The sequence below is a fragment of the Nipponia nippon genome, unplaced genomic scaffold (assembly GCF_047370975.1).
Source record: "Nipponia nippon isolate SJK-2023a ecotype South Korea unplaced genomic scaffold, ASM4737097v1 scaffold_6, whole genome shotgun sequence".
NCBI classification, from domain to species: Eukaryota; Metazoa; Chordata; class Aves; order Pelecaniformes; family Threskiornithidae; genus Nipponia; species Nipponia nippon.
Window position 1 is genome coordinate 19,262,356 of NW_028262380.1, and position 25,113 is coordinate 19,287,468.

Here is a 25,113-nt window from a genome sequence, read left to right on the forward strand (position 1 = left end):
TCAGGACCCAGGGATGCATCTCATCAGGTCCCATGAACTTGTGCACCTTCGGGTTCCTTAGATGGTCTTCAACCTGATCTCCTACAGTGGGCAGTTCTTCCTTCTCCCAGTCCCTGCCTTTGCCTTCTGTGACTTGGGCAGTGTGGCTTGAGCACTTGCCGGCGAAGACTGAGGCAAAAAAGTCATTGAGTACCTCAGTGTTCTCCATATCCTGGGTAATCAGGCCTCCCATTTCCTTCCAGAGAGGACCCACACTTTCCCTAGTCTTCCTTTTATCACCAACGTAACTACAGAAGCTTTTCTTGTTGCCCTTGACATCCCTGGTCAGATTTAATTCTATCAGGGCTTTAGCTTTCCTAACCTGATCCCTGGCTGCTCGGATAATTTCTCTGTATTCCTCCCAGGCTACCTGTCCTTGCTTCCACCTTCTGTAGGTCTCCTTTTTGTGTTTGAGTTTTGTCCAGGAGCCCCTTGTTCATCCATGTAGGCCTTCTGGCATTTTTGCCTGACTTCCTCTTTGTTGGGATGCATCACATCATCATATTTGTTGGGGATATAGTGGGAACTCTAATATGAAATTACAAAATCTATACTGTCTATAGCATGTTTCTCCTGGCAGATAAATGGAAGGCAGCAAATATAACACCAACACTTAAGACAAGCCTGAAGAATTAATAAGACTAGCCTATACTGTTTCTCTGAGCTCTGTACACCATTGTCAGAGACAGGCTCCCAGCCGAGATGGTCCTTTGGAGTGACCCAAATATCTATTAATTTTGAGTACAATTGTTTTGCTCATTGAAAGCCCAACGGAGTCTGAAGTCTCTCTTTCCTAATACTTGCTAGAGGTAGCTTGAAAGTTATGTTTTCTCCAATCATTTCTGATAAACGGTCTGTGGAAAGGAAACCTGTTCTGTCTATGCGCTCCATCACTGGTTTGTGTTCTACACACGTTTGCTCCCCGATGGTGAACTGTGGGCTCTATTCCTGTCATTAAGCAATTATTGCCAAATCGTTGGCAATTATTGTCCAAGATAAATGTTATAGGTAAACACAAGGTGCATCAACCAAAAAGGCTATTACTTTTCTAAGATGTCCAGTGATCATATTTATGTGAGTATGGCTGTGAAAGTACAGCAGATAAAACCATCTGAGGTAATCTCAGAATAAAATTAATTAAACCCTGTATTAGAGAATGATTTGTGCTTGAACCATATCTGGTGTTGCAAAAGGCTGTAGCCATTGTGAGTTGGATTGGGTCAGCTGCAGGATATGAAAACTGGTAAGTCAGGTTACAGAAGTGTTGTTTAGACTGGGCAGCCAGTACAGACGTGATGTAAGGTACAAAACATCAAGATTCATACTACAGCAAACACAGAGCTAGAATCTCAACGGAAAGCACAGGAAAAACATCAATGCCCATAGATCTAAACAAAACAACTGTAAATTGCAGTAGATAAACCACAAAAGAGGCTCAGAGGAGACTGGATTTTTCAAAGGCATATCTCAACTCTAAGTTACTTAGTTACTCTAAGCAGTAAGTATACAAAGCCACTATACCAAATGTAACTATTTTGGATGTAGATAAAAGCATTCCCAAATGCATTATGGATGTCATTATCTATATTGTTAATGTCTTTGACACATCAAGCAGACAGCCATAGACTAATGGATTAATACTGGACAGTGATTTAGCAAACTGTGTTCCCTAAATCCATCTGCTTCTTACACTTTGGAAGATTTCTAGCTGAATCTCAATTACACCTTCAGATGTTTGAGGAACAAAAACTTTTTACTTGCTTACTTGTACCTTCCATTTAGTGCTAAATAACCTTCCTTTCTATTTGAAATGATTGTCAGGACACAGATTCACCACCAGGTTACTGCTATCATTGTTCCACCACATCCACCAGACTGGAGCAAGCTAAGAGGGTGTAGGGTGTGAATTCCTTAAGGAAACATTGTAGTACTGTCTTGCCAAGAGCTACTCAGTAAACAGAAACACCTGCAATTCCACAGTGTTCGGTATGGCATGGCTGGAAGTTCAGATGGTTTCTAAGGGATGTCAGGAATCTCTGAGGCTGCCTGGAGTGTAGGATCACATCTTGTGGCTCTTCCCTACAACTGTCATAGCAGATTCCAACACAATCTGCCACTCTGTGTGAAAATGTTTTAAAATAAATAATTTAAAATAGCCAGTCTCTTTTTGGCAAAGACTACAAGCAAGACTACTGACCAGAAGACAAGAAAATAATTTCCTTTACCTGGATATGCACTTTTGCTTAACGTCCCTGTTGTGTAGAAGCAGCTTAAATACTGAAAGTTATCCAGTACTTGTGATGAGACATGAGAATCACTGTGCTGAGCTTTGTGAGAGCAGACTTGGAACCGAGACAAAGACTGAAGCATCTTCACTGGAAGGCAGAGCAGATTCCTGGAAGCAAAAACCAGGCTAGCACTTAGTGATTGTATTTATTTTCCTGAGGACTTCAGTAAAAGTAAGGCTGGAAGGAAGGCATAGACTGGGAATCTTAATCAGAAAGCCATTCAGGTGGGATCCTTGGGACAACTCAATTCTCAGGCTAAAGGACTGACGCTTCTGGCCTGCTGTCAAGCAAACAAAACAGTAACAGTCTGAAAAAATGAGAAATAGTTTGTCATTCTGAATGCACTTCCTACTCATGACCTCCTCATTTGATATGAGTTTGACTGCCTAAGAACACACTTAAGGCTCCTGGAAGGTTAACACATGAATGTAATACATCCAGTATTCTCAAGACTGACTGATTCCCATACCTAAAGAAGGGACCTCATACTTGCATGTTGTTGGTGCTACCTGACATAATATGAAGTTTGCACATGCTGAAGTCCTGCAAAATACAGGTGGGATTTCTGAAGGGCCTGCCAGATTAAGTTTCTTAGTCAAAAAAAAGGAGTGTAGGATTGGAAGGAAATGACTGAATTTGAAAGAAAAATGCCCCTTGAATAATTCCAAGTGCTGACATTCTACCAGTGTACAAATTAAGTAATTGACAAGAGGAGCAACTCCCAAAATTTTTGTGACACAATAAAGCTGGAGTCACAATTACATGCAGTGCACGTAAACCATGGTATAGAGCATAACCTTAGAATATGCTGCAGTACAAGCCCATAAAGCTAGGTAAGCCACTATGATCTTGATACCCCTAGATGTTTTAGGATCTTTCAGCACTTGAAAATTGTCCCAAGACAGGTAGGATCCAGCTGTAGGAAAGTTCATGAAGCAATCTTACTAGTAATATTGTACTAATAATAGTATAGAGAGCTCCTGTAACCTTTTTGCCCTTCACCAGGAAACTGTTAACTGTCTCCATCTGAATCATATTTCCAGAGCACCAGTGAAGACACTTGGATACATGGAAGACTCAAATGGTAAGTCCCATCATAAACTGAAGATATTTCCTAAGCTTTATTATATTACAACATATAGTACTTGAGAAAAGAAGTTCATATATTAAAACCAGTTATCTCCTCAAGCAATGGACTTGTAACTGTCATTACCATCATGTCAGACTTGAATTTCAAAATAAAAATATTAATCCTCTTTAGGACCAAGGTGGATCCTGTTTGGTACCTGAAAGTGTCTGCTGTAAACGTCCTTCCCCCTGAAGTGAGAGGGGATTTCGTTCCTAGGACTGGAATATTAACTACTTCCTGCTTGTGGAAGCATCCCTGGAGAGAGGTAGGATAAATGGTGGAGAAGAGAAAGAAATAATAATCATATACACCCAAGGGCACAGATGTTCATTTTCCTAGAGTCCGACATTATTCCCACCCTTTTATACAGAGACATGAAAACCAGTTGCCAAAAGGTGAGACATCCAATCTTTCTATTTCATGGATGCCTTCAATTTGCCAAGGAAATCGATCTTTAATAGAAAAAGAAACAAAATTAAAAAGACAAAAAAAAAAAGAAAGAACTGGTGGGTTTGTTTACCAGATAGTATCAACACATCCCTTTTCTGCTGCTCTTGGCAGCAGTGAGTATCTGTACAGAGGTAGCAAAAGTGAAATTCAGAGGACTTGCCTCCTGAATGCAACTACAAATGTGGTTTCATTTTGAAATTCAAATGAAAATTACAGGTAGATGTAGAGTGGCTCTGGAGTCATTAGGGGTACTCAAAATGTCACAAGAGTGTGGAAAAAGGAACAGAAAGAGGTTTGATTCTTGAGTGCTAAGAGTGAAGTTGACCAGAGTGGAAGGTAGGACTGAACAGACCTCTGCACACCAATGTTAAGTGACATCTGGTGGTACAATCTTTATGAAGGCCTTTTTCAATTAAAGGGAAACACTCTCACAGCTTCTCTTCAGTCAGGAAAATCCCAGCATTTCTATAGACGCTAAAGAAGTTTGTGGGTATAATGAAGATTTAACACCTAATGGGTCGCAGCATGAAGGAATACCAAAGCATATGATTTTATTTCTGTGGCATTATTGCACACACTTCCCTCACCCTTAAAGCAAGATGTCACAGCACTAGAAAAGAAACATGTTTCTTCCATGAACACAAGAACTCAGCAACAGTGATTTATCCTTAAGATTATAGCAGTACAAAACACAGTTGCAAACTGGATTGATTCACCACCTGTTGAATTTTGCCATTCACTAGGATAGCCACTCACAGCTTTGTCCACTGTTGAAAAATATCTGAGTCCAAACCAGGTCAGGCTGAACCTGTGGTTGACTCAGAGAGAGGTAATCATTCCCTTCAGTGATTATTTGAGAAAAGACCTTACACTGACAAGCTATCTGATGGATGAGTGGGGATGTTTTTCACCTTGTATCTGTCTGGCAAGGGCAGTGCTCAAGGTCTTGAATTACTTGCCAATTACAGCTCACTTCCAAGAAACAGGCTGAGGTCAAGACTGTAATCAGCTTCAACTACATCCAAATAACGATGTACTTGGTTACTGAGACTATCATATTTTAAACAGTGGAAAACATTTTATACTGTGATAAGAAAAAGTTAGAGTTTCATTTCTGTTCTTCAATTATAATAGAAAAAGCTCCCCCCTGCAAGAAAAAAAGAAATCTGCTTTAATCTGAGTAGTGATACTGATAGCACAAGGTGTTGAACATGGTACTTGGAACTATACTTCTATACTTCCTGATTCTATACATCCACATAACACAGTGATGTCTAAAAATGTTAGTGAATATAGAAAATATACCAATATTGAATTTGTTACTTCATCATTGCAATAAATATTCACTACAGAACTGCAGAAAAATAAAAATCTGTGCTTGAAAAGTTACATTTTATAATTTTTCCTGACTGCAAAAATATTTCTCTATAAATTAAGAATAGTGATACTGCAGGTTTATAATCAGAAGAAAAATTCCCAGAGTAATACATCTTTAAGAAGAAATAAAAAAAAAAAAAAAGGGAGGAATAGGGATCTTCCAAAGAGGAAAAAATAAATCTCTATGCTCACCTATACTCATAAAGCCAAATAACTGCAGATAATTTTTTCTAAAAGTTAGTTTGGAACAGTTCTGAAGCAGCACTCCTAATTCCACATGTTATTTCACTTTTTATGGTAGGCTAATTTAAGATGAACAAAACCACAGGAGGTGGTACACTTGTACTAATCCATCTCAGGCTTCACAACAGAAGGTCACATCTTTAATATGGTTATTTCAAAGGAAAAAATACAATTACCAAAGATTTTCTAATGAACTCTTCTAATGAAAAAGATAGGAATTCATCCTTGTCTTTAGTTCTGTGTAGAATCACTAATGTGAAGATCTCTATTTTACATGAAAGTTTAAGATGAGCTAATTAATGCTCAGATGCATTAGTGGTAAATTATCAAGGATAGGCAAGGCAGGGATATTACCTCTTACTTCTGACCTGTCTGAGAACAGTTTTGAATCCTGTGTCCAGTTTGAATATCAGTGCTCTAAGTTTATTAAAAACGGAAAAAGGTTCAGAAAAGAACCACAAAACTTATTTTTAATCTGGAAAGCAAATGGTACAAGTGCTAAAATTTTTACTTACTTAGTTTTTAAGAGAAAGAGGTGAAGAAGTTCCTAAACACAGATTAAAAATTAATCTACAAAGATTAAAGATACCTGACGCTACATAGTATTTTAAATTTAGCAAAGAATAGGCAAAGGTATTATGTAGGTAGCTCTTCAGCTAAACAGCAACAAACACCAAAAGCAGATACACATTTCTAGCATTGAAAGTAATTAAATGCTGGGCCAGCTTGTCAAAGGATGTTGTGATGAATCTTTAACTTGGGTTTTTACAGTGAGATTACTTTTAAAATAGGAATGTTTTATGTCTATAATTATTGGCTCTGTCAAAAAATTCTAACACTCAGAAGGCAATTGCTTCTTAAAATAGTCCTGTAAGAGAATGGTAAGGAAGCAAAGAGAAAAATAAGTAACATTTAAAGTATGACTTTTAGAAGATTATGATGATTTTTGGAATGATAATTCAAAGGTGATGTCTTCTCACTGAATGGGTCAGCATCTGAGCTGATTGAAAATTCCTTCCTGTCTTAATGATATTTTTATTATTGATGAACTATTAAAGCAATTTCAATTGCAGGCAAATGAACTACATTTCATTATATCTCAATTGCCAACTTGCTAAACAGCAATTTCAGCATCATATTCTGCCTTCAGTTATACCTCTCTACTTCTGAAAACAATTACACATGTACTGGTAACCTGATACATCTCAAATTACTTATCCAGCCTTAAAATTTGCCAGAATGTGAACTTTGAGATTTGGGATGATGAGTAAGAGAGAAAGAGCTCTAACCTGTCTTCAAATCCCAAACAGTTTTCAAGCATGGCATTTACATTGCCACATTTGTGTAAGAACAGGACTTTTATTTGTAAAATAAGTCTTAGAAGTCTTATACTGAAAGTTAATTAAAACAATCTAGATTGATGTTGTATAAAATACATATAATGAATATATTAATTTATCTTCAAATATATTAAAAATTTAAAAACTTTGTAAAATTCCTTTTATCACCAGCTACAAGTTACAAATGAAGGAAGGCAGACCTCCAAGGCACTTCCTATCCTTGGGATCTTGCTAGGTGTTCAGTGCCAAACATTTTTTTGAGAGTACAGGTACTTGCTGTCTTGCAAATATAAATTTAAATCTCAGACTTCAAAGGAGGCAACCCAGATGGCATTTTAATATCTTTTAAATATTTAACATGTATATCCTAAGGCTAAATAAAACTTGACTCAGTGTGAAAAGAAGTTCTTTCTAATGAAAAAATAGTCAAGGACTTTACTCAGATGATAGATTACTTTCCAAGTGGACAGACTACACCCTCCTATAGTGGCAGAATATGGTCTCATCCTCCAAGGGAACAGAGTTACTGCACATGAGCATTATGGATTATATGCACAAATTTGGGCTTTCCAGAGGTATCAGGTTCACGATACATGCACTACAAGACAAATCTCAGCCTGCTTTTTAAGCACAACAGATAAGCATGGGCTGCCACCATCAGAGAAATTTATGCAGGCTGTGTCTTGTTTCTGTTGTTCCTGAAAGCTCCTTTGGCACAGGCAAGAGGTGGCTGTATATAGATGATTTTTTTCCTCCAGCAGCAATCGTCTCTCCTGGTAACCTACAGCCATCCCATCACTTGGTAGAGGCACAGTTAGAAAAAATGTTGATGAAGTATGAGCTTCTGCTACCAAAAGAACAGATCAACTTGTGGATGGCTTGTTTGCTGCATTTGAAATCCTTGAGCAGGTATTTTCCAAGAAAATGGGTCTGATAAGCAACGAATAACATGTGAGCTGCAAGATAACTATCTGATCTTCTGAAAAGGCCTTTTGAAAAGCAAGGTGGGAGGGGAGAATAGCTCATTTCTGGGCCTCGCTGACGTGACATGCTGTCTCACCTTATCAATCAAGGTGTTAAAGAAAGTTTTTCATAAAATTACTCCAATATTCCTAATGCATACAGCAGATATACACACATACTTGTACAATAACTTATCTTTAATACAAGAGAGGGCATAGGGTTTTCTAAATGGAGATAATAGTAGCAATTAACCTTGAAATGCATTACATTAGCTTTGAAATATTTATAAATTAGGTAATAAGAATGTTTTAATATGTGCTCTCAGACTGTTTTTCAAGCAAATGCTAGTCTCGGTAACAACAGGGTTTTGACAATACTGTAATATAGGCACAACACTAACCTATTGGTTGAAGTATTCAAAAGTATAAGTATTGCTTACAACTACTTATGTGAATTGGATAGTTTAAGTAGAAAAATGGCATTCTTGAGGACTCAGCTAGAAGAGTAGTTTCTACAAGAAGAGGTCTCTTACCAATTCTTATCAATTATTCATTTGTGCTAAACCACAGAGACGGTGAGTATGGATAATGTGAGGGGTCCAAAAGGCATCTCTTTTCATAAGTGTCCCAGCAAATATTCATGCAACTGTGAGGTGTGACATTCCTTACATACTGCACATAACTCATCTTTTCTTCGCCTTGAAAGTAATATATCTTACAGTTTTAGGTTGTGGGTCATTAGGACTTTCTCCAGAACTTTTTCTCTCCCCTCTCATCACACACATGCACAGAAATTCATATCTTTATATTTGGTCAATCCCATCGATGATTTCGACACAAGATCATGTAACTTCTTAGCTGTGTATGTAATGTCATGATTGCCTTTGCAACAGCAAGCCATCACTGAATACAAAAGGTTGTCAGTCTGACGGAAAAGGGTAATAGAGAGACCAAAAAAAAACAGTCAGGTGGATTTCGTGTAACTCAATCCTGCTCCCCTCCAACAAGGATATTTAAATAATGTTATCTATACAAAACATAATTTGGAAGTAAAGTTTGTCATAAAAGGTGAAACAAAATAAGATTTACTCAAAGTATAGGCAGAGAAGATGAATCAGGCCTGTGCCGATACCTCCCCATCAAACCTTCCTGAAGTAGGGGTAGACCCTGGAGTACAAGAGTCTATTCTGATGCACCTACAACATTTGCTGAGTGTTATGCATTATCATAATGCATATGTCCAGTGAAGGTATCTTTCTTAATGTCCTAAACAGTTCCCTTCTCTAATAACCCTTTATCATTTCTGCTTCAGACGTACAGGTTTATTTTGTTGGAGTTTTCTTTATTAGAATTCGTTATTAGCAATAAGTGTTAAACTTATAATCATACTACTTCTATGTAAAAGTACACAATATTTCCTACAATAACTTTGATATAACTACTGGGAAATAAATATCTGATTAACATATGGGTATTCATCTGATTTAATCTCTTTTTCTTTCATTATCTCACATTATTAACAATGAGAAGATAGCTGCTGTGGCTTGCTTTGGATGACCCAAGTTTTATCTGTCTGTTTGAAGAAGAATAATTTTTGGACTATTGATCCAAACAAGAAAATGTGCCTGGAGAAGCATATATATTAATGCTTCTGTAGCGTTATCAGAAAATGACAGTAAGGGCTATCAGAAATAAAGATTGAACAACCGCAATCAGAAATTACTTCTAGAGATACCACTGGGGAAAATGACTGCAGAAATCAAAATCAGAGATGATGTATCAGATTAAATCATCTGCCTCATTAGATTTAGGCAGCATTCAGTCTGGCTGGACTGAATTTTCTACCAGGTGCTGAACAATTCATTGATAGCTACCAGAAAAATAGGTCAGATAACTAAAGGAAGAACTCTCCGATGAAAAAAAATAGCTAAAACACAAGATCTTCTTTATAACCTTAAGAAGATATACAATCATTTGTAATTTTATACGAAGAAATTTGGCAGAGAATCCAGGAAGAGACCACAAGGGAATGTGAAAATACAAACTATAATACTAAATAATAAGGCATACTCTCAGTGATGCTGCTTAATCTTTCACCTTTGATATAAGAACACATACGGCTAAAACGATTTAGCAAATTTAACTGACCTAATCAGGCAACTGAAAAAAAACAGGAAAATTCAATTTATTTTTCTTACTCCACAAGTGAGAGCATGAGAAGGTAAAATTACTGGAAATAAGCCATTTTTAATGTTATTATTGTGATGTTGATCTACATGGGTCTACCTGAATAGGATCATGGAGTCTTACAGTGGAGTGCAGAAGGTAGTACATTGGTCAGAAATTAGGCAAACTAACTAGTAGACTAAGTTAATCATAATGGAAAGCTCATAATCACGACAATGCAAGGACCTACCAAAACCTAGTAACGGTTTTCAAAGTGATCCTATCAAACTACAGAATACAATGATATATATAATCTGTGATGTTAGTGAGACACCAGCTTGAAACCACATGAAATGAAGTTCCTAAAATTTGGAGTTACTATTTTCTAATAAAAGAGACATTGAGCTAAATATTACATAAGTTATATTTTAAATATCCTTAAACTAGAAAGACATGAGATCAAAACTGGACTGGAAGTTAACATAAGGGCATAAGGGCCGAAGCTGAGCATCTCTTTGCATTGTATGTGAGCAAAATGAATGCAGTCTGAATTCAAAGTGTGTGTATCTAATATATCTAAATTCATATATCCTTGGTGTGTCAAAAAGCCTGACTTTCTGAAGCTGAGGAATATTTTGAGTGAAGGTGACTGATGGGAAAATCAGACAGAAAAATATAATAAAAATTAGAAATTCTATACGAAGATGCATTAGATGGCCAAAATGTTGCAATCTGGCAATAAAAAAAGAAGTTTTAGTTAAAAGCTCATTTTCCTTCTGTGGTATAGTAGCTACATTAGTTATAAATGTGAAAGTAATAGCGAACACATGGAAAAAAGGGAAGTAACAATTGAATGGATTATGATGTATAGAAAGCTTACATAGGAAGCTAAAGGTAAAAAAGAAAATTAATTATTGAAAGGCCTAAAGAGCTGGGGATAAACTTTCAGAATTTGTATTTGGGTTGGTTATTTCTAAAATGCATTAGGAATGAAAGGAAACATGTTAACAAGGATAGCATCATACAGATAATATAGCAAGTGCAGTTGATCTTCCTGATTTCTGAGACATATAACAAATGACTGATACAGAGCTAATGTCCAGAAAACATATATCACCTACTTAAAAGGGAGGGTAAATCTGGGAGTGATACAGAGAAACAAACAACATGACTCATTAGGTGAAAATAAGGGGGAAAAACTGGAATCAGACACTGTTTTTTAACAATAGCAAAAAGGAAATAATTGTGAAATGGAGTGATTTCTCCTACTTCCTTGTCATCTTCAGAACATGTCAAGGTTTTGGATTGACCCCACCTAACTTTAGAAAGCCTGTAACTCTCACAATTTGAGAATATCACTGACCTTAACGGATAGATCCCAAACACAAAAGATCACTTGTGCTCACTTAGTCTCTCCTTTCATCAAACACATTTCATGGTTTAGTCAAATCATGCCACGGGGTTAATCAAAAAAGCCAGTGCATGAAAGTTATGGCCCTATGGCATACAGGAATTTAAAGCACATGATCTAACAACTCCTTTTTACTTCATGTATAAACTTGTGAAATTTACTACTCTCTGGCTTAATTTTTCTGATATTTTGCATGTATCAGGAGATAATTCTATTTACTGCTGTAAAGCATTTTGAATTCCACAGGAAAAAAAAGTGCAGAAAGTATTACTGGCACTAATATATTTCTAAACAGAACAGGTACACCTGATTTCATTATTCAGGTTATTTTCCTCTGCCTACCAAGTTCAGTATGTCATTTTTCCCCTAATCATTGACAAAACTGTGTTCTTAGAAAATGTTAACTCTTCTACTCAGTAGACCATGAAACTAATTAGCTCTAAATATCTTGCTTAAAAAAAATCCGTAACATCAATTGAAGTTTTATTGGTTTTTGATAATTAAAAAAGACATAGGTTTTTTTTTTAGCTATTTCAGCCTTAAGTACTGAAAAGTAATAAAAGTTTTCAAAACTTGGTAGAAATTATGCTTATTTCGATTTGTACCACCCATGTTTACTGACAGCTAAGACAGTGAAAAAAGTGAAAAAAGAGAGTCAATAAATGTAACTAGAGGGCATTTATAGATTTTCATTAAAAGGGAATTCAGCCTTGTAGAGAAGATATAAAAGTAAAGGCATTTACAGTGATAAGCAAACACTGTGCGGTATATAATTTTCCTTTGCTTATGGTAGCTCTTTGAGAGTAGGAATGTAGCATTTACTGATTCAAAGTAAATAAATAAAACAGATACTTTGAAAATATAAATTCTATATTGAGTAGCCAGTAGGAAGTAGGGGAAGTAAATATCAGAAGTTGTCTCCTTGGGAGAGATAAAACAGACCAGAATCCCATCTCTTTCTTATACCCAGGTTATTCTCATAAAATTCTCTAGGTTATCACCTAAAATTACAAAAGAGTAAAACTGAGCAATAAGGTTCTAGCATTCTTCCATTTCATAGTAGATGAGACAACTTCCATTTATTCAAAGTCCATTCTATATGAGATAACTAACAACCAAACTGCAACAGGAATGAGACCCTTGTGTTCATGAACTGAGGAAAATTGAGAGTTCTCTGATCAGCTCTCTGCTTACTTGGGTCTAATATTTTTGTTCTTTTATAAAAAAAGGTTAATCATAAACTAGTAAGTTTGCAAAAGGTATTGTATTGATAACTGAGAGTGTAGTGCTCTTTATCCATCTGTTTCTCTGACATCTCTCCATTTGCATTTACAGTATTCACCTACTTTGATCTCTGTGGAAATAAAGCACTAGGCAAGCACATTATCATCAGGAGTGACAATTAGTCTTGAGAAAAGAAGCTCTAAAGCAGACACTGACCTGGGAACACTAGAAGGCTTTTCAGCAACAATGGACCAGCCTTCAGAAGATGATTCTGAGACGTCAGACTGCTTAAAGCAGGCCACTAAGGGCTGAAGGCAGCCATTACAAATTCCCTTGGCTAGCAAGTTTCTTTTCTTACCTGCTTATTTCTGTTTTTTAAAACTGTATGCAGAACTTGAGGTTTCTAGTATGAAAAAAAAAAACAGAAGGGGAATAGCTTTCCTTATTCTTTCTGCCCAGTAGTGGCCTGTTGATCAGCCATGCAGGATGCACAACCTGGTCAGGTGCTCACGTGCATATCTCCAAATCAACTACAATACATGCTGCTGTCTACAAATGACTTGCTAGTGCTGTTTGAGCAGAAATATTTAATCAAGAAAAATCACTGGAGTTCCATGTTAAAGATTTCTATCTACTGCTCACTCGCCCACATCTGAGTAGTTGTTTCAACAGCTGTTTTAATTCAATTTATCTTGTTATATATGAAGACTTAATTGAACGAATTACTTCTAAGGAATGCCTGAAATTGCTAATATTAAAATTTCTATCATCTCTTTTTCTTTTGCACACTGTCAGCTCAAGCTAATCATTTCATACATTGGTTCATGATTGCTTCCGTACTTCATAATTACGTGCATAACTCTCTTTGACATCAAGACTGATCTTAAGAAAATCCAGAAAAGCCCCTGTATTTATTACAAGCTATTTCTAGCATGAAGTGCTAGTGATTATGAATCCTCTGACATGAATATTCCTCTGTTTCCATCCGTGAACAACACTGTGAAGAGGGACATCGCTGTGGAAATGTTGAAATTCCCAGCAGATCATGGCCTGGATGACAAAACAGCTTCAGTGGCTGCTAATTTCAGAGCTACTGCAAGTAACTTCAGCCTTGTTTCCAGTCATATCCAGTCCTTGTCAAAAACAGTTGTAAATATCACAAGCAACTCTCTATGTGTCCATGGTTTTGCTCTGTTGAATGGGAAGTTGTCAATAGCCAGGATTATTAAAATGGGATTAGAAGCTGCTTTGACATTTTAGAGGAATCATATGTTTCAGTAATTTAAATCAATTATTACAATTTTAGCTGTAAAGTTCTATTACCACCACTCTCACGGCTCCTAAGCAAGGATATTAGGTAGATATCAATAATATAGAAACATGGAATCCACATTTCACAGTAACATATGTGATTACTTCTATGCCCTCTTTTCTCGTGTTAGAGGTACTAACTGCTATAAGACTATTTCCTAACAAACAGGGTATTCTTATGTAAATATTTTTGATCACTCATATCCTTCACATTTCTTCTCTGAACCTCATCCCTAATGATGTAGATTTCAATGCTTACATTGTTGAAGAGGAGTTTATTTTGCTGTTTATTTAATTAATAAGTGATTTGGCTTTTGAAAATCAATCCAGGTTTCCCAAGAAACATTCAGATAAAACCATTTTAAGTCAGGAAAGGGCTGGTCTCATGATGCTTCAACCACTTTGTCTCCAACAATTTACCCAGAATAACTGACGTACAAGGAAGATATTCACATACAAAACCTCTTCTGTATCTTGACCAAGTTCATATGATCCTTATATATGAAGACTATAATCTTTTCAGAAATGTACTAAAAGTATACTGAAATCATATAAACTGATATCCTGAATATTGCATAATCTTATGCTAACATACTGTATATTCGACTTGTTCAGTTCTTGTACCTCATTTGAATTGTGAATGACTTTTAGAAAAACTTGCCATACGAGAAATATGATTAATTTTAAATTTATATCTGGGTGTGAACAAACTTTCCTCATTAGGAATCAATACATTACTCCTTACACCTAATACATTACTGTTTTAAAAAAACAGTAAAGTTTATTAAGGAGGACATAACCTAATTCATGAAGAGTTAAATATTTAACCTAGAGACAAAGTCTGTGCAATCCACAACCCATGAGAGTGAATAAATCTGTTCTGGTACTTATCACTTTAGGAGTTGTCATACGATATTAAAAACATCTATTTGAAAATACTTTTATAACAACAGTAAAACCACTCAGCAGTTAAAGGCCACTAGGCAAAACCACAGAAAGCATACTGTTACCTAAGTGAGTGCAATACATCATAAAATAATATTTAACCTAGAAATAAAGTCTCTGCAACCCACAAACAACAAAAGTGTACAAATCTATTCTGCTACATATCACTTTAAGAGCTGTCATACAATATTAAAAACATCTATTTGAAAATACTTCTCCTACAACAACAGAATCACTCAGTAGTTGAAGGCAACTGGGCAAAACCACAGAAAGCATACTGTTAACTAAGTGAGTGCAGCACATTAGAAAATAAGTATAAGCAAGTATATACAATTTTTATTCGAAAATATTTTATTCTTTTCATAAATAATAAAAATAATCGCATACTATTATTATACATATAATTTGTATGGAAGGGTCTGAAGAAAGCAGAATATTACTTACACTTATGATAGCTATTATGACACTGAAAAGGGGAAAATGAGATTTTGCTATTGATTTGCATAAATTGCCCCTGATTCTTCCAAATTAATGTGGAAGTGGTTCACAAAGCTCAGAATCATGATAAACCAGTGTAGGAAGGAAGATAAGTTAGCTTCACGCTTTTCTTACCATGATAGAGACTAATTCTGAAACCTAGATTTCTACCAAAGCTTCAGTATGATTTAGAGAGTTCAGATTTAGCACCCTGTTTTGGGTGCACTGTGTTACAGATTATTACTGAATAAACCTTCCCTGTTCCTGAACTACGAGAAAACAAATTTGTAAGCCTGTGCAATTTAGCTAAGCCCCATTTTCATACATCATTCTTTGTATCTATTACTTGATTCCCATGTAACATGCCTCTTATCTCATTCACAGCAGTTGAACGCCACAGAGGAATGGGGCGTATGTCTTCCTGTGGTTTCCTCTAGCTGGCATGCTGGAAACCTGTCCTGCACTAGGTAAGAAGAAACTTGAAGACTCTGTGCACACGCAGACTGCCAGTTTTTTTGGCCAGTGAGGCAGACAAAACAGGCAGCTGCACAAGAAACTTATTTCTTACAGAAATCTTACAACCACTTACAGGCAGCTTCACTATATTTCTAATTGCCTTTCCCTTATCAGTTGCCCCAGCCATAAAAACAAGTACAGACAACAATCAAGTGCTAAATTTTGCCAGGGAACCTGACCAGATGTGACAATCAGGCTCGACAGAGCACACACAAACCTGCCAACCAATCTAAAAAGTAAATACCGTCTTTTTTTCTGAATCTCTGCAGCCTCTAATGCTGGAGATAACTTTTATCATAACATTTCTCAAGTTGATTGACATTTCTATTTACAACTGAACACAAAGCAAAAAGAAAAATAGAATTTCATACATTTGAAGGGAATCTCTTCATTGCCATTTAAACTCAATATAATGCACTCTAATGGATAGATAAATTCTTTATAAAAATGCACTTGATAACTATTTTTGTGAGTCCCTGCAGGGTTTTCAGATTCTGTAATCAATATTGGCAAATCCACACAAGAGAGCAACACAGACAGAGGAACAGTTGAGTGAACTTCCTTATTTAAAATCACTGCATTTCTTGCAAGGGTTACGTAAACAGGATTACTTTAGACCTTTTCATAGGAGCAAATTTTGCTTATATTCTTACTCGTTAACACATGAAACCACAATCCCTCAGTCAACAAAGTTCCCCTTTTCAGAGGCATAAGTATATACACTGTACTCAAATGCTAGCTTACAGGAAGATTTAAGAATACAATATTTCTTCAATATTTGAGAAACAGACCATTTCAGTTTGGAACCTAATAAAACACTGGGATGCAATGAATATCATTACGTTATCAACCATGCTACAATCAGTGGTCTTTTAGACTAACTTTTCATATGGTAAGAATAACAGCACTTTTAGAAATAAGGTAAAAATAACCAATATTCTGCTAGCTTTTACAAACAAAAAGCACATTTAAAATACAGTAAGCTTCTTATTTTTCATTTTTACTGCTTTATACACAAACAATACTGCTAAGAAGAAAGGTGATCTAAGATAAACAAAGCATCAAGCAATAAAACTTGCACTTGATTGCCCTAAGTGAATGTTCAAGTTGCTTATTTTGAATCTGAGGATTGTAGTTCTTCCTCAAGCACATTTTAAAATATTGACAGTAAATTAAATATTCAACAGGTTTTTAAACACTATAAAATATATATCCTGGTATTATCACAATCCCATTACAGATGATGTTAACATGAATGGATTACAAAACAATTTTGAACAGATTACGATACAATTTTAAGGCAATATAACTGTAGTTGCATGTTAACATCCTGAAATCTGCTTTGACCTCTACTACTTTAAATTTCCAGATTTAAAACAGGAATAAGAGATTCAGATTTTAAGGCATTTATCTCTGTTTAACATCTAAGTTTATACTTGCAGTATTCAGGATACCAGTTTATTTTTCCCGCGAAACAAAATCACCACAACTTTAACATCAACCACACACAGCCACTGATGTGCACATCGCTCTCGAGGTGACCCAGGTAGTGTCTTACATTCAGTTTACAGGTGCCCCTTGCCTCGCCGCAAGAGCATAACCAGAACAGAAAAATGACAAGCCACTGAAAAGCACTCCCTTACCTTCTAAACCTGCTTCAATCAGCCCAAACTGTTCCAACACTTTAACAAAAAGCACAATCACGATCAAAACTGCTATCATTTCAAGCCCTTCCAAGTTCATGATGAGTTAGGTCATGGTCTGACCACCGCCACTGAGGAAAGTGCTCTTCTGCCTGGCTTTCTTTGCAAAGCCATTAAACTAGGCGCAGAAGGCTCCTGCGAGGGAAGGGGGCGAGCGGGAGGGGAGCGGCAGGGAACGCATCCCGTCTACCCGAGCAGAGGCCAGGGGAGGCAGGCGGATCGCCTCCGGCCTGCCGGGAGCACCGGGCTCCGCCACAGCCCGGCAGCCATGCGGGCAGCGAGGGGCCGGCCGCCCGAGGACCCCCCGAGGTCACCCGGGAGATGCCCCCGGGAGAGCCGCCGCCGGCGCATCTGGGCGGGAGCGGCGGCCGCGCCCCGGGCCGCGCGGCGGGAGGCAGCGGCGGAGCGGAGCGCCCGTTGCCCGGGAAACGCGGGGAGCGGGGCGCGCTGCGGACGCGGCGCGGAGCCCGGGCCTGCCGGCGGCGCAGGGCGAGATGCTCGGCGGAGGAGGGTGCGGGATGAAATCGCTGCCGTTGGGAAGGTGGATTCACAGACAGCCGGAGCGACGATCGCCCCGCGCCTCGTCGAGTTGTGGCTTTCTCCAGTTCTGCTGGAGAGGAGGATTTGACAGGGCGTGACTTGCCAACTTCTCAGTTAGTTTCTCCGGTAAATAACCACCTCAGTACTATGAGATACAGACTGTTGCGTGTGGCAAGTAATACATAGCATTTTATACTTAGCAGTGAATTAAGAATCCTTTTTCTGTAATTAAAAATATGCTGTCTCAAATTCTTTAAGGCTTATTATGTGGGCTTATTTGGAAAACAAAAATTGGAAAGAACAGATTGAGAAGGAGAAAGAAAAGCAAGCTCATTAATTTTCATGGTTTCTCACTTCAGTAATATTTGCTAAACAAAGTATTTTCCATGGAAAATATTAGCAGCAAAATACACAAATACTAACCACAGGACTGAACTGGTATCTTACACCAGTAACAGCCACTGGCCTATCTACAACAGTTTGCAACAGTGGCATTGCCACATGCGGCACACAACGCTATTCGTGGTTAAGGATTTACTCTTTAAATCCCTTAATAATTTGGCAACTAAGAAGCAATTTACACTAGAAAAACAGCACCTCTATTGCAGCAAAAATGAGCAGGGGAACAATTGCAACAAATTTAATCCTGTCTGGTAGAGTACCGTCCCCCACACGGTTGGAATCAATTACTGCCAAGGGCTCGGTTTTCTTTCTTTCCTTGGATAAGATTCAAAAAAATCATTGTGTCATGACAGAACTGGCAGCAAGTTCTAAGTCCCCTAGGTATACGTGCATTATGATGGGTGTTACCATTACTGAAAATAGTGGAAGGAAGTGGCAGTAAGGGGGCTAACTGATATAATATAGGTACCTTTTTTCCTGCAGTGGATAGATAAATCCATACAGCGTAATGTTCACATCTCACTATTCTGTGCTTTTTTGCTTGGGACTGGACTCCCTGAAGCTGCTTAGACTTCTTCTGTCAGAAAACCTAAGGTTTAACACTCCATCCTAAATATTGTATTTGTTTCATTTCTGCAGGCCACTTTTCCTTGGGTATCTTTGCCTTTATTTGCTGAAAACTTCCTCCTTACAGTCGTCGTCTTTCTCTCATTTAATCTTTGTTCCAAACAAGGCTAAATATCTTTCCTCTCTAAGCTATCTTATCAATGGCTTTAAGGACAGCAGGTCCAGCTCTCCTTCAATGTGGGACTAAAATGGGCTAATTTATCACCATCAGCAATGTAACCTCTGCAATCTGTATGCCTTTACCCAAGGCTGATACAAGTTGTGTTTTGGTACATGCAGCGTTGCCACACGAACTGACATATCCATTTTCATTAATACCTTTCATTAATACTGGTCTTCTGAAAATGTTAAAATGAAAACACTTTTTTAAAAGACCCAATATTTACTACTTTTGTGACAGTCGCACTTACTCAGAGCTGAGAGTAGAAAACTGGAAAGCAGAGATTGTGGTGGCAGTACTGCAAAGAAGGCAGCTGCCATTGCCCCCCGAACCTTGACCCCACTGGTTTGGGATCTGCCTCCTCAAGTACAGGCAAAGAAAACAGTTCTTCCCAGAGGTGTAGGTCTACTGCACCTATGTCTAATTCTGACTCTTCTTCCAAGCCACAGCAGAAAAAGTGCAGAAGAAAGGAAGGAATTAGTATTACATGTTTTACAGATGGATGCCAAAGCACAGTAAGAATAATAATCTCCAGGGAAGGCTAGGACTTTGCAAGAAAGCTGTGACTAAACACGGGTTTCTCAGGCACTGTAAACCAGCCCTGAGAATCTCCTTTTTTCTTTTTTTTCTCCTTTTGACATACATACAAGTAATCTAATATGCAGTTACATATACTTTCCCTCATTAGGTCATTGCTTTTTAGCAAAACTTTACAAAACCTTACAAAAGATATTTCTCCTTTAGGCACGCAAAATAGCACAGAGCTATCTCTGATCCGCGCATTCCTACCTGTTTAAAAATGGAGTTGAGTCTATTGACAGCTAGGGTCACAAACTTCATGACATAATTCTTTCTCCCTCCAAGTACCTTGCCAAAACCAGTGAGGTGGCCTGTTGATTTCTTCTTTGCCTTCCATTAAAAAAAAAAAGAAAGTGATCTTCATTTACCCATACAATTTTATCAAAACATGACAGGAAGAATGTAGCTAACACACTTGCAAATGCTGAAACCCTATTTTCTCTCTTGTCTAACTACCCAAGCATTAACATATTTTGGAATTAAATTTGGAAAAGGTCTACAAGATAAGTAGGAATGGAGAAAATAGGAATGGGAGGCAAGATATTAATGCATAAATTACCGTGCCATATAGGTGTTTTTTACACAACAGCATGTAGCTGTGTTTTTCTTACGTATAACTGCAGATAAAAGGCTTCAGCCTAGAAAGTGTTATAGATGCTGTCTCCTTTTCATCAAAGCATTTTGCAGGTTCTTAGTTTTTCTCATGAGAGTAAACATATTAAATTGAAGTCACTGGTTATATTTCAAGCTATGGACATATCTAAATGGTCACTTCTCATCCTGTGAGGGAGCTCTAAATGACAATACAGTGACTCTATTTACATTACTATGACTAAGATCCTTGATACCATTAATCTTACTGCTATTCTTTAATGCTACATATCATGAAATGTTAATGTGAAAAAAAGACCCATTCAATTTAGACTGAGAAGTGATGAGTGGGTCTACTGATGGAGTCCCAGCAATGGTTATATTTCTTTTTTACATTTCCTTTTCTTATGCACTCATATTCATCTGGATGCTATTAAGCCACTCTCAGGTTTTCATCATGGTTTCCATGAGGATGATTACTATCCACTGATATTCCTTACCACCTAGTGAAATAGTTTATGGGAGCCTGGCCTGCATAAGTCAAGAGCAGTTGGATTTGGTTAAAAAGTTCAGATTAGTGATCCGAGCTAACCTTGATGACTTTGCATAAAGCAAACTAGGATGCACACATGCACTGCTGCACTAACAGATTTCGGAGAAGGGTATCATTGGCAGGGGGGGTAGCTAGTGGTAGAGCTAACTGGCAGAGCTGGGTGCAAAAGAGGACATCTACGTGCACCAAGAGAAAGCTGAAATGGGACAGCACCAGTAGGAGTCTCATGTCATACATAAAGTCTGAGAACAGAACCTCTAATACAAGCTACAATTTCTTGATTTTGACTGAGAACAACCTAAATAATATTTTTAAGCATGCATATGATGAGGGTAAAAATCATGCTGTAAAGCTAGAGTAATCTAATGATTGTTTTAGAAGTGATGTCCCTGCAACTTATTACAAAGATAAATAACATTTTTCTCCTACCTTTAATAAGACAGGTTTTGAATAAATATTCCAACATCCAATAAAATCATTAAAATATTTATTCTGTGTATCTATTTAAAAGAAAGTTATAGTTTTTAATCTTAAAAGGAGGTAAAACACTCTTTCTTTCTAAAGGAGGAAATGGGTCAGAAAATCTTGATATATCATAAAGGCAAATACTTATTATCTCAGCAGCTAACTGCTATTACACTTTTCCTCTCTTAAATTTACTACTAGCATAAGAAATTAAGAGAATAAAATAACAGAAATATAATTTTTTTTAAAAAAGTATAAAACCTAGTAAATCTTCTAGCTCATCAAATCACTGAGCAAAAACAGCAAAAAGATACAAACTCTTCTCTTCTAGTTTTAATTTAACGTTCTTTCTTAGTAAATATTTAATGAATCCAAAGAAAAGATACAAAATGCTATGATGTATTCAGCCATTATGAATGTTAAATCTTATAATGGCCCACACCTTGCAACTTTCCTCTAGGCATTGAGCCAATGTGGCTTGACTTCCGTAGGATCTTTCCCAGATTAAGCACTGGTAAAAAAAAAGAGTACAGCAATTTGACATCACAGTGCCTTATTTCTACCTTTTCACAACTTTTATCTAAGTTTACACCCTGAACTGTGTCCAAGGTTTTTCACTTGTCACAACTTAAGGAGTTGCCACAGTTCAGACATGATGATGCTTAAGTCATGTCAGAAGAAGGCTACTTCCTAGTCCCACCCAAAAAGCCATACTACTGATCTGCATGATGACTCCCTAAACAGGCATTTCAGCCCCATGTCAGCAGGCAGCAATAATTTCATGGGCTGGCATGGAGATTGTATATCACCCAAATTGTGACTGGTCATGGAAGGGGGGCAAGACGTAGTCATGAAGGAGAAGTTCTAGCTCTTCACACTTGGCATATATTTAGATGGCTATGCATAAATCCTGTGCTTTTACAGAACTGATTAAAATAGGAAAAGTTAGGTACTACAATATTCATAACCAGGCTTTTCAAAGTCTCTGATATAAAAGATCCTCGCCAGCCAACTGAGACGTAGTCTCAGTTGAAAAGTATAACTGCAGGTCAGGACAATATCTTAATATCGCTCTTCAGAAGTTTTGGGTTGCTATAAATGACAGAAGCAGCACAAAATGTGTCAATATGTCAGTTATTCTAAATAGTCTTCTGAATAGTATGTGGGTATTCTGGAGCCCTTAAAATGGAATTATATTTCAAGTTTATCCCTTTCCATACAGGAATATGGCTCCCTGTATATTTCTGGAAATTGATGCAGATATCATATTAACTGTGACCATGAACTATATGTCATTAGAAGACAGAAATTTTCTCATGACATGGAAAAACAGCATTCCATTAACTCCATCTTTACTGGAGGTAAAAACCTCATTAAAAAATCTTGAAAAAAGTTCAATGTCTTAAAAATGTCAGACAACTATATTTTAAAACTCTCTGTGGAAACTGAAGCTGAAAAATACTTGGCTCTTGTAATTCCACAGATGAAGCTCAACTGTTCTCATGATTTGTTTGTGCTACCTATTTAATAGCAAGGATTTTTCTCCTAAGAAACTTAATGATTTTTCAAGTGTTTGCACTTGAGGGAACATATTGATCATTTTCCAAACTACAGAGAAAATCCTGTCACACAGAATTTCAAGAGAATTATTAACTGTCATTTGTAAAACTACTATGCATCTTCAGCAATGAAGAACTAATGCATCAAGCTTCATTTCAAATTTTGAGATAGTCAGAGTGTGTCAAGGGATGGTGTTTTATGATATTTGCTTTAATTTGCTCTGAATGACACATGGCCTCAAATAGTTCATGCTCAAAGCCTCACACAACTGTGGGATGCCACAGGTGGTACCAGGTCTCCAGCAGCTTATCTCACTATACTTCATCAGGTCTATTAGTACAACGTGACCCACACTCTCCATTCAAGAGAGTATTGTTCAAGAGACTGTGTTACTCTGCCAAAGTGCAAGTGCATGAGCTAATGCTTGGGACACAAGTAGTTTCACTAAAACTTTCCTAGCCATATCAGTCCTGCAGCCCTTTAACCTGGGTATCACCTCTTATTTATTTCTCCCTTTATGGTCTCAAATCCAGGGTATATCTGGATGTGTTCAGTGTGTTCAGTGCAATAGCTCTAAGATTCAATGTTTTTTGCCTGTCAGTCAACTATGGTTGACTATGGTTTTGCTCCTCAACTATTGTGACCTTCTCTTTTCTGTCCTTGTCAAGTGCTATCTTGATCCTCTTTTTATCCACTCAGGATACTGTTGCAAAGATCATCATTCTGGCTTAACACTACAACTGTCTCAGCCCTTCCTTTACATTTCTAATGAATCCACTTAATCATATCCAAAATATTTGCCATCTCCTCCAAGGCCAGTCTTAACATTCTACTGTCACACTTAGTCACTGTTGACTTTTAGAGAATATTGAGCTGTTAACCCACGCAAGAAATAATGCTAGCTTTAGCTTTTAATGTTAGCATTACGTGCATTTTAACGCATTTAATAAGTTAGACTTTATTAATAAGAAATGTTGCTGGCTGTAATACAGACCCTTAATATTCTGAAATATTACTACATCTGTTCTCTCTGTTCTACAAAGTTTCTGTGATACACAGCATGTGGATACTGACATTTCTGAATGCATAGTTATGTACAGAGTAAGAATTTTATGATGCAACGTGGTAAAATTTTCATCCAGATAACAAAGGGAGAAGACTCATCATTAATGATTAATAATGATTAATGATTAATTAGAAATAACATTAATAATTAGAAATACACTCTGCTTTTTGCTACATTTTTTGCTGCATATTATTGGAAAACTGTCAAGCTTCCTGCAGACTTCAGCTATGAACACTGTATTAAGTTAACTTTATCATAAATATGATTAGGAAACTTATCTACAGCCTCAAAATAAGAGACTGACAGAAGAGTTCCTCCAGCTTAGCTGATGCAGCATGTGGATGTTTGCCAGACTTTTCCTCCAAATCCCTTGTTGGTTCATTAATAGCTCACTGCAGACAACAAGAGACTGTTATGCCAATCAACAGTAAAAAGTCACAGGAAAGCCTAGCTCATACGCCTATGGAAAACAGCCTCAGAGGTTGGAGCAAGACAGCATCTTCCATAGTTCTGCTTAAAAAAAACAACCAACCACAAAACAAAACAGAGCCAAAAAGCTAGGGAATCTGAAACCAGTGTCTACTGAGCCTTACAGTCTGACTTAGAGCACTAATGTGCTATTAGGGTGTGTTTCTAGTCCAAAAGGTGAGCTTCTACTTTGCCGAGATTTATTAAGACAAACTATAGAACAAGAGAGTGACAAGTTCAATGTCTTTTTTTCATACCAACATATATAAAGGCAATAAAGCAAGCTGACAGATATACTCAGTTTCCAACTCTGCCCAATTAACCTACTTGGAGCACTATGAATGAGCCGAACAAGTTTCTTCCTAACAAGTTGACATTGTCTCTTATTTTTTTTTCCTGCAGACCTCTACCATGTATGAACCTGATACAAACAAATCCATGTGCCTAAGCAAAGCTTGTTGTAGGTTCAAACATCAGAGTCTTAGTTTTGCTAGGAGTTTTGTTTTGGCAGGAGGGTGATG

General features: G+C 37.2%; 1 protein-coding gene across 6 annotated transcripts in view; it reads right to left on the reverse strand.

Annotated features, from left to right (window-relative positions):
- KCNIP4 (potassium voltage-gated channel interacting protein 4) overlaps positions 1-25,113 on the reverse strand; it is a 466,803-nt gene that overhangs the window by 212,534 nt on the left and 229,156 nt on the right. The window contains exon 1 of one of the 6 annotated variants that reach the window (XM_087737011.1): positions 20,100-20,222. The exons of the other annotated variants lie outside the window; for them this stretch is intronic. The gene's annotated coding sequence lies outside the window, so the exon portion shown is untranslated. Of the gene's footprint in view, positions 1-20,099; positions 20,223-25,113 lie in introns of those variants that run through there. 6 annotated transcript variants of the gene reach the window in all.